Genomic DNA, 11,993 nt, shown 5'->3' with positions numbered 1-11,993 from the left:
GAGAGGAAAACGAGAGGCTAATGGCAAATAATGTTATGCGAGGGAGAAGAGTTTGTGATGGGTACTTGGTATGTCTTGACTTGTGCGAAGACCTCCCCGACAACGGCGGCAGAAATCCTTCTTGCTACCTCTTGAGCACTGCGTTGGTTTTCCCTTGAAGAGGAAAGGGTGATGCAGCAAAGTAGCGTAAGTATTTCCCTCAGTTTTGAGAACCAAGGTATCAATCCAGTAGGAGGCTTCATGCTAGTCCCTCGTACCTACACAAACAAAACAAGAACCTCGCAACCTACGCGATAAAGGGGTTGTCAATCCCTTCACAGCCACTTGCGAAAGTGAGATCTGATAGAGATAAGACAAGATAAATATTTTTTGTATTTTTATGATATAGATTGGAAAGTAAAGATTGAAAAATAAAGTAGATTGGAAACTTATATGATGAAAAATAGACCCGGGGGCCATAGATTTCACTAGTGGCTTCTCTCAAGATAGCATAAGTATTACGGTGGGTGAACAAATTACAGTCGAGCGATTGATAGAAAAGTGCATAGTTATGACAATATCTAGGCATGATCATGTATATAGGCATCACATCTGTGACAAGTAGACCGACTCCTTCCTGCATCTACTACTATTACTCCACACATCGACCGCTATCCAGCATCCATCTAGAGTATTAAGTTCATAAGAATAGAGTAATGCATTAGGCAAGATGACATGATGCAGAGGGATAAACTCAAGAAATATGATATAAACCCCATCTTTTTATCCTCGATGGCAACAATACAATACGTGCATGTTGCCCCCGCTGTCACTGGGAAAGGACACCGCAAGATTGAACCCATAGCTAAGTACTTCTCCCATTGCAAGAAAGATCAATCTAGCAGGCCAAACCAAACTGATAATTCGAAGAGACTTGCAAAGATAACCAATCACACATAAAAGAATTTAGAGGAGATTCAAATATTTCTCATTGATAAACTTGATCATAAACCCACAATTCATCGGATCTCGACAAACACACCGCAAAAAGGGTTACATCGAATAGATCTCCAAGAAGATCGAGGAGAACTTTGTATTGAGATTCAAAGAGAGAGAAGAAGCCATCTAGCTAATAACTATGGACCCGAAGGTCTGTGGTAAACTACTCACAACTCATCGGAGAGGCTATGGTGTTGATGTAGAAGTCCTCCGCGATCGATTCCCCCTCCGGTAGAGCGACGGAAAAGGCCCCAAGATGGGATGTCACGGGTACAGAAGGTTGCGGCGGTGGAAATAGGGTTTCGTGGTGCTCCTAGATGTTTTTGGGGTACATAAGTATATATAGGCAAAGGAAGTTGGTCAGGGGAGCCACGAGGGTGGGGGGCATGCCCACTGCCCTAGGGCGCGCCCGGGAACCTCGTGGCTGCCTCGGCTGCTTCTTGATGTCCACTCCAAGTCTCCTGGATTGCGTTTGTTCCAAAAAGATCTCTCCCGAAGGTTTCATTCTGTTTGGACTCCGTTTGATATTCCTTTTCTTCGAAACACTGAAATAGGCAAGAAAAACAGCAATTTGGGCTAGGCCTCCGATTAATAGGTTAGTCCCAAAAATGATATAAAAGTGTGTAGTAAAGCCCATAAACATCCAAAACAGGTAATATAATAGCATGGAACAATCAAAAATTATCGATACGTTGGAGACGTATCAACCCCTCTTAATAGTATGGTGGTCCTATGACTCAATGAAGAGAAAAAGAACAACGAAATAAATGCTACATCTTCACTTCGTCTTCAATCTCCTCGGACACGGTCATTATCCTCGGACACGGACCAAACAAAATGCTTAACTTCACCAACTTTTGAGGGGTCACTCTTGTCATCATAGTCTTCGGTGATAACCTTCACTGCAGCGCAGGGAGATTACCTCGTCGTTTAACTCAAACTCCTTGCGATCTCAAGGACCTGTTACTCTGTGTGCACTAGCAAACACATAAGTCACATACTGTTTATGTCAACAAACTCTAAAACATAAGGGGCCTATTATTGCACCAACAACCGATGCTACTCCAAGACTCCATGTGACTCCACCTGCAGCTTGTAGTCCCTTCTTTTCTTTAAAACAGTCAACTCTTGAGCAAAATTAAGTTCCACCTTACTCTAGTTTAAGCTCCCAACTACCAGAGTATCCGTCCAACGCCATCACACACTGATCAGACCTGCGTGAATGTGAAGAACTCACATATTGGGTGTCACACATAAGAGTTACCTGAACTCAACATCACCGCTCCTTTCTTCACTGTCTGTCTGAAACTTGAAGGAGTTTCACCATTGCTTGTAGTCATCCCGAGGCAAATTTGTAGTTGTCTCACCACATCTATGACCACCTGAACCCTGGCCCGTCTCCATGCTCCGTGCATAACCGCACGCCTCACTGCTATTACCGCGTTGAGCCTACGCTATCCCGGTCGAGTCTCAAGGGTCGTGAAACCACTCCACTCAATCCCCACTATGGAGTACCATCGATCTTCGCCGACCGATGGAGTATCACGTTTCCATCAAACCACTGGGCTCCAGTTCGAACTATGTGTCACTCGCTTTTTTCCCAATGAATAGGCTTCGATTCTCTGAATCGTTACACCGTAGCCCCTCAATCTAGCTCCACCTTCAACATGGCTCCATGGTAGATGATCAGTCCACCCTCGTGCCCCGTCGACTTCAACCTCTCATGTGTGCACTGTTTTGAATCTACCTCGCGCCATACTCTTCTTGAAGCCACATAAGTTCTCAAACCTGCGCATGTGTTTCCACGCCCAGAAGTCATTCACCATCAGTATCACCCTCCTATGTCGTCGTTGCCGATCCCGCACCGTCTTCTGTACCAACCAACTTGCGTCGATCCCGTCAAACTATCTAGTCTAACCCAGGCTCCCAGAGCATTCCACGAGTTTCCACCCATCACATGATAATTCCATCACAGCTGACATGACTTCCTGCAACGCCTTCAAGTATCCATGTTGTGCCAACGAATCTTTCACTCTTGTCTGCCATAACCCAAAGTTTCCAGTTTCGTCAAACTTTTTCACCTCAAACCTGGTACCCAATGGCGTCATGGTTTTTTGTACAGCTGACCCTGTTAGTTATCTTAGCTTTCCACACAATGCCCCAAGTACACGAACCGAATCTCCAAGTACTAATAGCAAAACCAACCAAACAATCACTCTTGAACTTCACGTGGTGTGGCTCCCGTGGCTCAACTCGAATGCTAGCTCTGCTTTGCCATGACCTTCTGCTTTCCAATGGATGCTTATCCTTGATGGATTTTCTCACGCATAAATCTGATCCATTGCCTCCAGGGACTCGGTCCCGATCTTTTTTTTTCAAAACAAATCATCCACGGTATTGCATCTGTACGCACATGCCACAAGTCCATGCATACTCCAACCTGCTCTTGGGCAGCACCAGCACCGCTCTTCTGGCCAGCTTCGGCCTTGGCCCCCTGCTGCAGCCACATGTGCCGCACCGCCATGGGCCTTACCTAGGCTTCCACTGCTGCATGGACCAGCTCGCCCGATTGATCCATCCGATCGATCGCCGCACATCCCACGCACGCGCCATACGAGCCTTCTGTTGATCCGACGCCCCTTGCAACTCGCCGCCGCTGATGCATCCATCATGCCATTCTTCTCGATCTCGTCTGATTACAATGATTCGACGACTTCAACGGGAGAATTCCCAGTCGATTTCGATACAAATTTCTTTGCATACCATTTGCGCATGATCTGACAACGATCCATCCTCTAGATCAGCAGTCCAGCAACCTCCTGACAACCTAGCTCTACCACTTGTTAGAATAAATCGGAGGCGCTCTGTCGATCATCCAAGGATCAAGCAATCACACGATTACAACACCGAGATTTCTTAACGAGGTTCACCAATATGGCTACATCCCTGGGGCCTGATCGACTATGGGCGCTCCTCCCCATGACATCGCTACAATACCTCGCCCTGGACGCCAGCACATGCTGCTGGCTTCCCCCGCGTTCCTGTGCTATTATGTTGGTATATGTTACATCGTGTGTCTACCCTCGCTATATATGAGAGGCCTAGGACACAAGTTTCCTACTAGGACACAACTATATTTTATCTATACACAATACTACCCAGAGTCCAACTATAACCTACCTTGTACACAATATTCGACACAACTCTAACACAGGAAGCCCAAACAGTGTTGGGCCAACACAGTTTTGCCCAGGAAACAACGATGCGGGAGGTCGATTTGCCTGGTTATCTCACGACATTGTACACTGTCACGTACGCGGCGAGCCCGGTAAGGTTCCCAGGCTGTCCGGGCACTGGCTCCGCTATTGCTCCCCCCTAAAGATTGAAAACTCTGTACATATACCCGGTTGGATCGTTAGAGGGACAGTGGTATCCCCGGCCCACCAAGGTTCAAATCCCGGTGCTCGCATTATTCCTGGATTTATTTTAGGATTTCCGGCGATGCACTCACTAGTGCAGAACTGGGATTTAGCACTGGTTTGTAAGGACCTTTCGGGCCGGTTCTGCAATCAGCACTAAAGTGTGGGGACTAAAGGTCCCCCCACCCCTTTAGTCCCGGTTCAGCACGAACCGCCACTAAAGGTCACCATGTGGCACGAGCCCGCGCTGGGGACTGGGAGACCTTTAGTGCCGATTGGGGGGGCACTAAAGGTTTAGGGGGTTTGGGGTTTATGATTTCTTTTTCCTTTAATTTTGTGTTTTCCATTTAATTATTTTTTATTTGCTCGTATTTTACGATACTACATATTGTACATGTTATGCATATACATAAATAGAGTTTCTCGTAAAACCGATCACATATATATGCCCATGCGTTGCAACGGGAGATAAAATAGTATGCATTTGAAGTCAGTGATAATTATATGTGCAAGCAAAACCCTGTGTGCACACAGAAAAGGAACATGTAGCTTCCCGGTTTCGCCGCGTGTGAAGGAATCAATCCACTTTTTTCCTATTCATTGATAGAGGGCATTTAAGAGTTTTGTTACGCCATCGTACGCTAGAGAAGGCTTATAAGTTATTCAATCTACTTTTCCTTTCAATCCTTTCAATCAAGGGGATTTTAAGATATTAAGTTCCTGAATATTCTAGAAAACAAGAACAATTATATAAATCCTGAACAGTTATTTAAAAATTATGTACACTTTTGGAAAAACGCGAACAAAATATGAAAGGGAACATCTTTTAAATTTACAAACATATTTTGAAAACACAATTTTTTTATAAAAAACATAAACATTATTTGAATTTGTGAATATATTTTAAAATAGGAACATGTGTTGAAAAGTCATAAGATTTTTGAAAAATATGTACCTTTTATACACGAACATTATTTTTAATTGTGAAAATTTTGCTAAAGCAAGAGTATTTTTCAAATTTGGAGTACTTTTTGAAATGCAATTTTCATTTTCGAAATCTCAAACAATTTTGAAAAACATTTTAAAAAAAATCGGAAATTTTGCAAGTTCCAAATATTTTTCAAAATAGCAACAAAATTTTAGAATTCTGAACATTTTTCAAAAATAAATATTCTGAACATTTTTTGATTTTTTATTTACAAATAAATTATAAAAGAAAAATAAACATGAAAGGGAACAGATATAGGGAAAGGAGAATAAAAATAGAAGTAAAATACAGAACAATAGGCCAGCCCATTATTGGTTGTCCTCTGCGAAACTCTGACTATTTATCGTCTAGTGTGGAAAATAGTATTATTCCACCTACAGAAAAATAAGTTGGTTGGCTTCACTGGGCCACAGCACGTGGCCCACGAATGAAAATTCTTTTTCTAGCAGGAAAACACATAAGAATTTAGTCCCACATCGGATAGAAAAAAACTCTTTCGATGGTGAACGGATGAAAAAATCGACGAAACACACCTTGCTTTATTAGTAGGTATAGATATATACAATTTCTCCTACATATATGGAGGCATTACTGCAGTGGTAGCGGGTAATGGAATTCTCCTTTGGGATCTATGACCTGGTCGAGCAAAAATCCCGCTATTTCTTCTTGAATTGCTCGTATGTGATCCGCTGGTAGGAGCTTCTCCTGCACGTCCTTGAACTTTAAAGAAGGAGATCAAATATGCCTGTATTAGTTGTGTGTATATATATTAGATATCGATAATGATGTAAAATTTGTGAATAGTGCTCTGGCAAACGTACCCATTGTTGTCTATCTTCTTTGCTCCTTTCAGACGCCATCATGCGAATGTTCTCGCAAACGTAGTATGCACATAGATCATTCCCCAGCAACTGCTTCATACACTTTATGAGAATATAATTCAATCAGATAATAATTAATCAAGCATAATAACTAATGGTATTGAAACTAGAATTAAAGAGATGGTAGCTAGCTAGTACTACTTAATTAATTATACCTTGGGTCGGTACCAATACAGCTTTTCTTTCCATGGACCTGGAACCTCTTTCCTGAACTTTTACCAAGCCTTGCCCGCCCGCAAAGAAAATGAATAAAGGAGTTATTAATTAGTTGATTTCAGGAAATGGTGAACTAAAGAGGCTGGCATATAGTTCGATAATGATTGAAATTACCTATTGACTATCCCCTTCACGATTTTGTACTGCTCTGGTGGTTTAAGTAGCGAGTCCAGAAATTCAACTTCAGCATCTTCAACTCGAATGATTAACAAGATCCAGTGGAAACTGCATGCGCACACGTTTGCTTGTATAAAAATTAAGGGGGCATGTGCATATCACTCATCAATTACCCTAAACCCTATACACTTATTAATTAACATCTAGCTAGTAAGCAAAAATAGAATTTGTAGTACAAGGCAGTGTGACTCACCCGAAGTGGTAAGGAAGTAGTATATCTCGATTGGTATTTAGGTGCTTCAAGAACTCTAGGAAGCTAGTCTCTGTATCTTCTCGATAGAATGGCTCTGACCATGTCTCTTGATTAACAGTATTTGGGTCAATGAACCCAATGCCATAGCATCCAGCTTTTTTCATTTCATAGATCTTCATTCTACATAGTACCACGGAAAAGAATATAGTGAGGATAATTACAAGTAATGATCAACTAGCACTACAGGTAGCTAGAGACTTAATTAAATTACAGAAAGAAATCACTTACAGACAATAGCAACTGATGAGAGATTTGTCGAGTGCGTCTTGATTGAATAATTGAAATAGTTCTGTAAACTCGACATACAGATCATTCTCGTGGTGGTAATGATCCGCCTTGACTTTCACCATGAGGGACTCTCAATTGGTAGTCTTGGTAATTTTCATGTACCATTCATGCAATTCATACATTCTCGTTGAGAGCTTCTTGACCTTCTCAGGCTTGACCAAAGGTTCGCCGCGGGCATATTTCCTTTTTATTTCCGCCTCTGTAATCAATGGTGTGGGCTCGAGCTCTAGGAGTTCTTCCATAGTGACACCGGCCTCTTCAGCCATCCTTCTATGAGTGTCGGTTATTACCGGTAGATCATAGCCGGTACTCATATGTGTTGATGGTACAATTAGCGGGGGGAACGATTGCACTGCCTGTTCTCCTAGCTGGGGAACAGTTTTCTTGCTTTTCTTGGCAGCTGCTTGGCTGGAGCTCGAGCTTGGCTCCTTCTTTTGGCGCTCATATGCCTTCCTGATTTGGCGCTCATAGTCTGAGTCAACATGCTTGAGAGCTAGTGATTTAGCCATACAAATAAAGTGCTCAATGGCATGCTTAGGCACTTTCTACTTTGGCGGCGATGGCGGTTTCGGTCCAAAATGGGCATCCAATTGTCTCCTGACTTTGGATGTGTTTTCCTCTTCGCTCATGTCGTAAGGCCTCATCGGAAGAGGCGCGAGGCTTGGACCATATTGGAATCTATTGCCTCTTGTACTTGTACCGCCAGTCGCCATAGCTGCGACGAATCTCTTCCGCTGTTGCTTAGGCGGCGGAGCCTGCTAAGGCGGTGGAGATGGTGCCTGACTTGGAGGAGGAGGCCTGGGCTGATGCGGTGTCGGACGACTTGGAGGAGGTGGAGTGGGCTCACGCGGTGCCGGACTTGGAGGAGGAGGAGTGGCCTCACGCGTTGGCGGACTTGGAGGAGCAGGAGTCTGCAGAGGCGGTGGCTGACTTGGAGGATCTGGATTCGACTGCTGACGCTGTGGCGGACTTGGAGGAGGAGCCGGCTGACGCGGTGTCGGTGGCCTTGGAAAGACGATGCAATCCTTTCTCCATAGAACAATATGATGTAATGCCTCTCCCAGTGTGCGCTCGTCGTCACCTCTAGGAATGTCAAGCTATAGCCCCCTATATTCTGCCACTACTTCATCAACCGCGACACGGGCATAGCCAGCTGGAATCGGATTGCAATGGAAGGTTGCTTCAGGGGGGTTTGTATAAGCAATGTCGTCCGCCACCTTGATGGATATGTTCGTCACTAATGTATGTAATTAGTGTTCTCAATGATGTCATCCACAGGGTATGTATCCAGCAGTGCCTCATGGCCCGGTGCGGAACCCACATTGCTTCTCGGCATGGATGGGATGGTGCTATCCAATGCTGGATCTGCTAGCTCCTGCGGCTGCAGAGACCCCCTTCCCTGGCTGATTTTGTTGATCTGTTGATGCTGCCGCTGGAATAGGAGTGCCAACTCCGCATGCGAATTTTCTAGGCCTTTAAGGTGTTCTGCTTCCTGCTTCCTCTGCTCCTCCTCCACCTTCCTCTTCTTCTCCTCCTCCATCTTCCTTCTAGCACGTCTTCTATAGTCGGTGTTCCAGTCTGAAAACCCCTCATACCACGGAACAACGCCTACGCCTCATGTTCTTCCTGGGTGTTCAGGATTTCCCAGGGCATGCATAAGCTCATTGTTCTCTCTGTTGGGCGTGAACACCCCCATTCGAACCTCTTCTATTACAACAAGTATTTTGTCCTCGACTCCTTTAAGACTTGCCTTCTTCAAAACCTGGCCTGTCTTTGGGTCCAACGCCCCACATGCGCATAGAACCAAGTCCTGCACCTGGGGGGCCAGCTCACTGTAATTGGAATAACCCCTGCAGCCTACATGTCTTCCTCAACCTTATCCCACTTAGGCCCGGGCCACCGCGTAGCCACCTGGCCCCAGCCTATTGAACTGCTCCTTTTTCGCGGCATTGATCGTGTTTATTTTTGACCGTTCCTTAGCTCGTTCCTATTCCATGAATTTCACGAAAGCTGGCCAGTGATATCTTTGCTTCTCCAATGTTCCCATGAATTCTGGATCTTTTCTCCTTTGACATACGTGGCCCATATAGTTTTCTTGTCACTACTAGGGAAAAGCCTAGCAGCAGCGCGGGTTTTAGGCCTATTAGTAGCACGGGCTGGAGCGCTACTGGTACGGCGCTACAGCTAAAGCTTAGCAGTAGCATGCCGTAACCCTCGCTGCTGCTAAATCGACTTAGTAGTAGCGCTTGCCCAAAGGAGCGCTACTGGTAATTAGTAGTAGCGCTTCTCCCTGCCCGCGCTACTACTATTATTTTGTATTTTATTTTATTTTTATTTCATGTTGTATTCATACACCTTTACACAAGTTTTCATACAACAGGAATTTAGAGATTGTTTTTACATCATAATGAGTTATTACATCACGGGGTGAAAGAACCATGGACTAGTTTCAAGTGGATGTCCATCCACTTGAAACTAATCCACGGTTCTTTCACCCAATGATATAATAAATATCATCATCATCATATCATTAACAACTTATCATCATAATACATCATAGTCATATAACACCTCCTCAAGATCATTGTTTTCATCAATGACATCACATAGCAAATTGGTCACTAGTCGTAATCACAAGTACTCCTCATCATCAACTCTAACACATTGTACCACATAATAAACGTATTGTACCTCATAGGACCTACTACATTCTCTTAGGACCTACTACATTTTCTAAGGTAAAATAGCAAAAAACAAGATAGCCCCTGACTCTCCATTATGGAGAATGGAGATTATCCTGTCTCCAATTCTTGCCTTTCGCTGAATGTTACTTCCAAGAACCTCCTTGCGAATGTCCAAACATTTTTCCATTCTTTGATGAGCACGTGTTCACCGGTTTTAGAAATCCGATATGCACAGGTGAGCTCCCTAGATTTACCTGGCAGTATGTTCAAAACTGTAAGGCGACCATTCAGATACATTAGATGAGGCACACAATCCATCGGGAGTTTCTGTTGAAAAACATAGTAATAACTTCGTAGTTAGCAATGATGTACTAGTTTTAGAAGTATGCAAAAGATGCACGGATGTCGTAATAGTAAAAAATCTTACCAGGGTATCTCCATAGAAGTTACCGTGGTTCAACACGTGCACTAGTGGCACGTATTCACCATAATTAGGAGGAGTTTGATAATAGGTATTGTAATTCTCAAGGTAAGTACAAAATGCAATCAGATCACTTTTCTCCTTGTAAGTTAATTCGGAGCCATCAGTGTAGTGGGTTTTGTCTACCATCTTCCGCACATTCTTTGAAGAATCAAAATAAGCTGTCAATGGAAATAAGCTGTCAACTATTTTGAAATAAACAATATTAATTAGTTAATAACTATGTTTGAGAAACTCACATTGCGGTACAATCGGAAGCGTATCAACAAGGACCCAAATGTCCATATTGTCTTGCTCGATGTCAGGATCACCAAGATCCATGGTGACAATGATACCCTCATAAAAACCATACATTTTGCAAAGTGCTTCCCAATTTTGGCAACCAAAATGGGTTACGCTCTGAGCATTGCACAGATTTACTTCAAAATCCATATCATGATGGGTCCTTAGGTGTATTTTCTTTGTTTCAAAATTTTCATGGTCTTCAAAACCCATCCTCTCCAAGACATAGCGTCTTGCATGGCATGGGATAAGCTAGTCGAATTGTAAAAGATGAAAATTAGACGTTCAAATAGTTGAAGTCATGCTTAATTACGAAAAAACACTTGTCGTTGTTGCGTACTATTTCAACATTGAAGGTCTCCTCGAGCTTAATGTTGAAGCATCAATCTTCGTCCAGCTCAACGAACCTGTCACACATACCTCGATCGTCATGGCACCAGCTGCACTCCCCTGGGAGACTGTCGTCGTCCGAGTACGACATTTCCTACGTTCATAATTCAAAGATTAAACTTGTACAATTAAATATATGTACTAAAAACCTAAATTAGATCATTATTTTTCGAGAAAATCCAGGCCACTCGATATTTCCTATATATTCTAGCACAAGTCATGCCAGAATTCACGGAAAAATCTGGCATGACCTTTCCTAAAAAAGGACATATCGAGGGCCTTAAATTTGCCGAAACGGGAATTAATCAACACTCCGGCAAAATATAGAACACTCGGAGGTGTAAACTGAACATGACCGGCCACTTAGGCAACCACATATCCTATATGAGCAACACAAGATATACATGGAGATTTGGCAGGTCTCACAGCGAGGTCAGAGGGGGTCGGTGACGAGGATGATGGCGGGGATGATGGAGGGGCTCCTTGATTTCTGCAAAAGCAAAAACCTATAAGTTATCACTAATACATCCCGAATAATTGCTTAAACTAAAAAATAACAACAAATATGACATGTTCAACTAGTTCTATTAATTCAACTAGTTCTTACTAAATATAAACTTACTATAAATAGAAAAAAACTAGTTCTTTCTAAAAATAAAGTAGTTCAACTAGTTATATTACTTTACTTACTAAACTAGTTCAACTAAAACTAAACTAGTTCAACTAAAACTAAACTAGTTCAACTAGTTTATTAATTTACTTACTAAAAATACACTAGTTCTATTAATTCTACTAGTTCAACTACTTTATTAATTTACTTACTAAACTAGTTCAACTAAAACTAAACTAGTTCAACTAAAACTAAACTAGTTCAACTACTAAAAATCATTATCTATGAACCCTAAATTAACATCTACTACTACTAAAAAACATCTAGTACTAACTAAGCAGAGAGA

This window comes from Triticum aestivum, chromosome 7B, assembly GCF_018294505.1.
Source record: "Triticum aestivum cultivar Chinese Spring chromosome 7B, IWGSC CS RefSeq v2.1, whole genome shotgun sequence".
NCBI lineage: Eukaryota > Viridiplantae > Streptophyta > Magnoliopsida > Poales > Poaceae > Triticum > Triticum aestivum.
The sequence above is the reverse complement of the archived record's forward strand: the minus strand, read 5'-3'. Positions refer to the sequence as shown.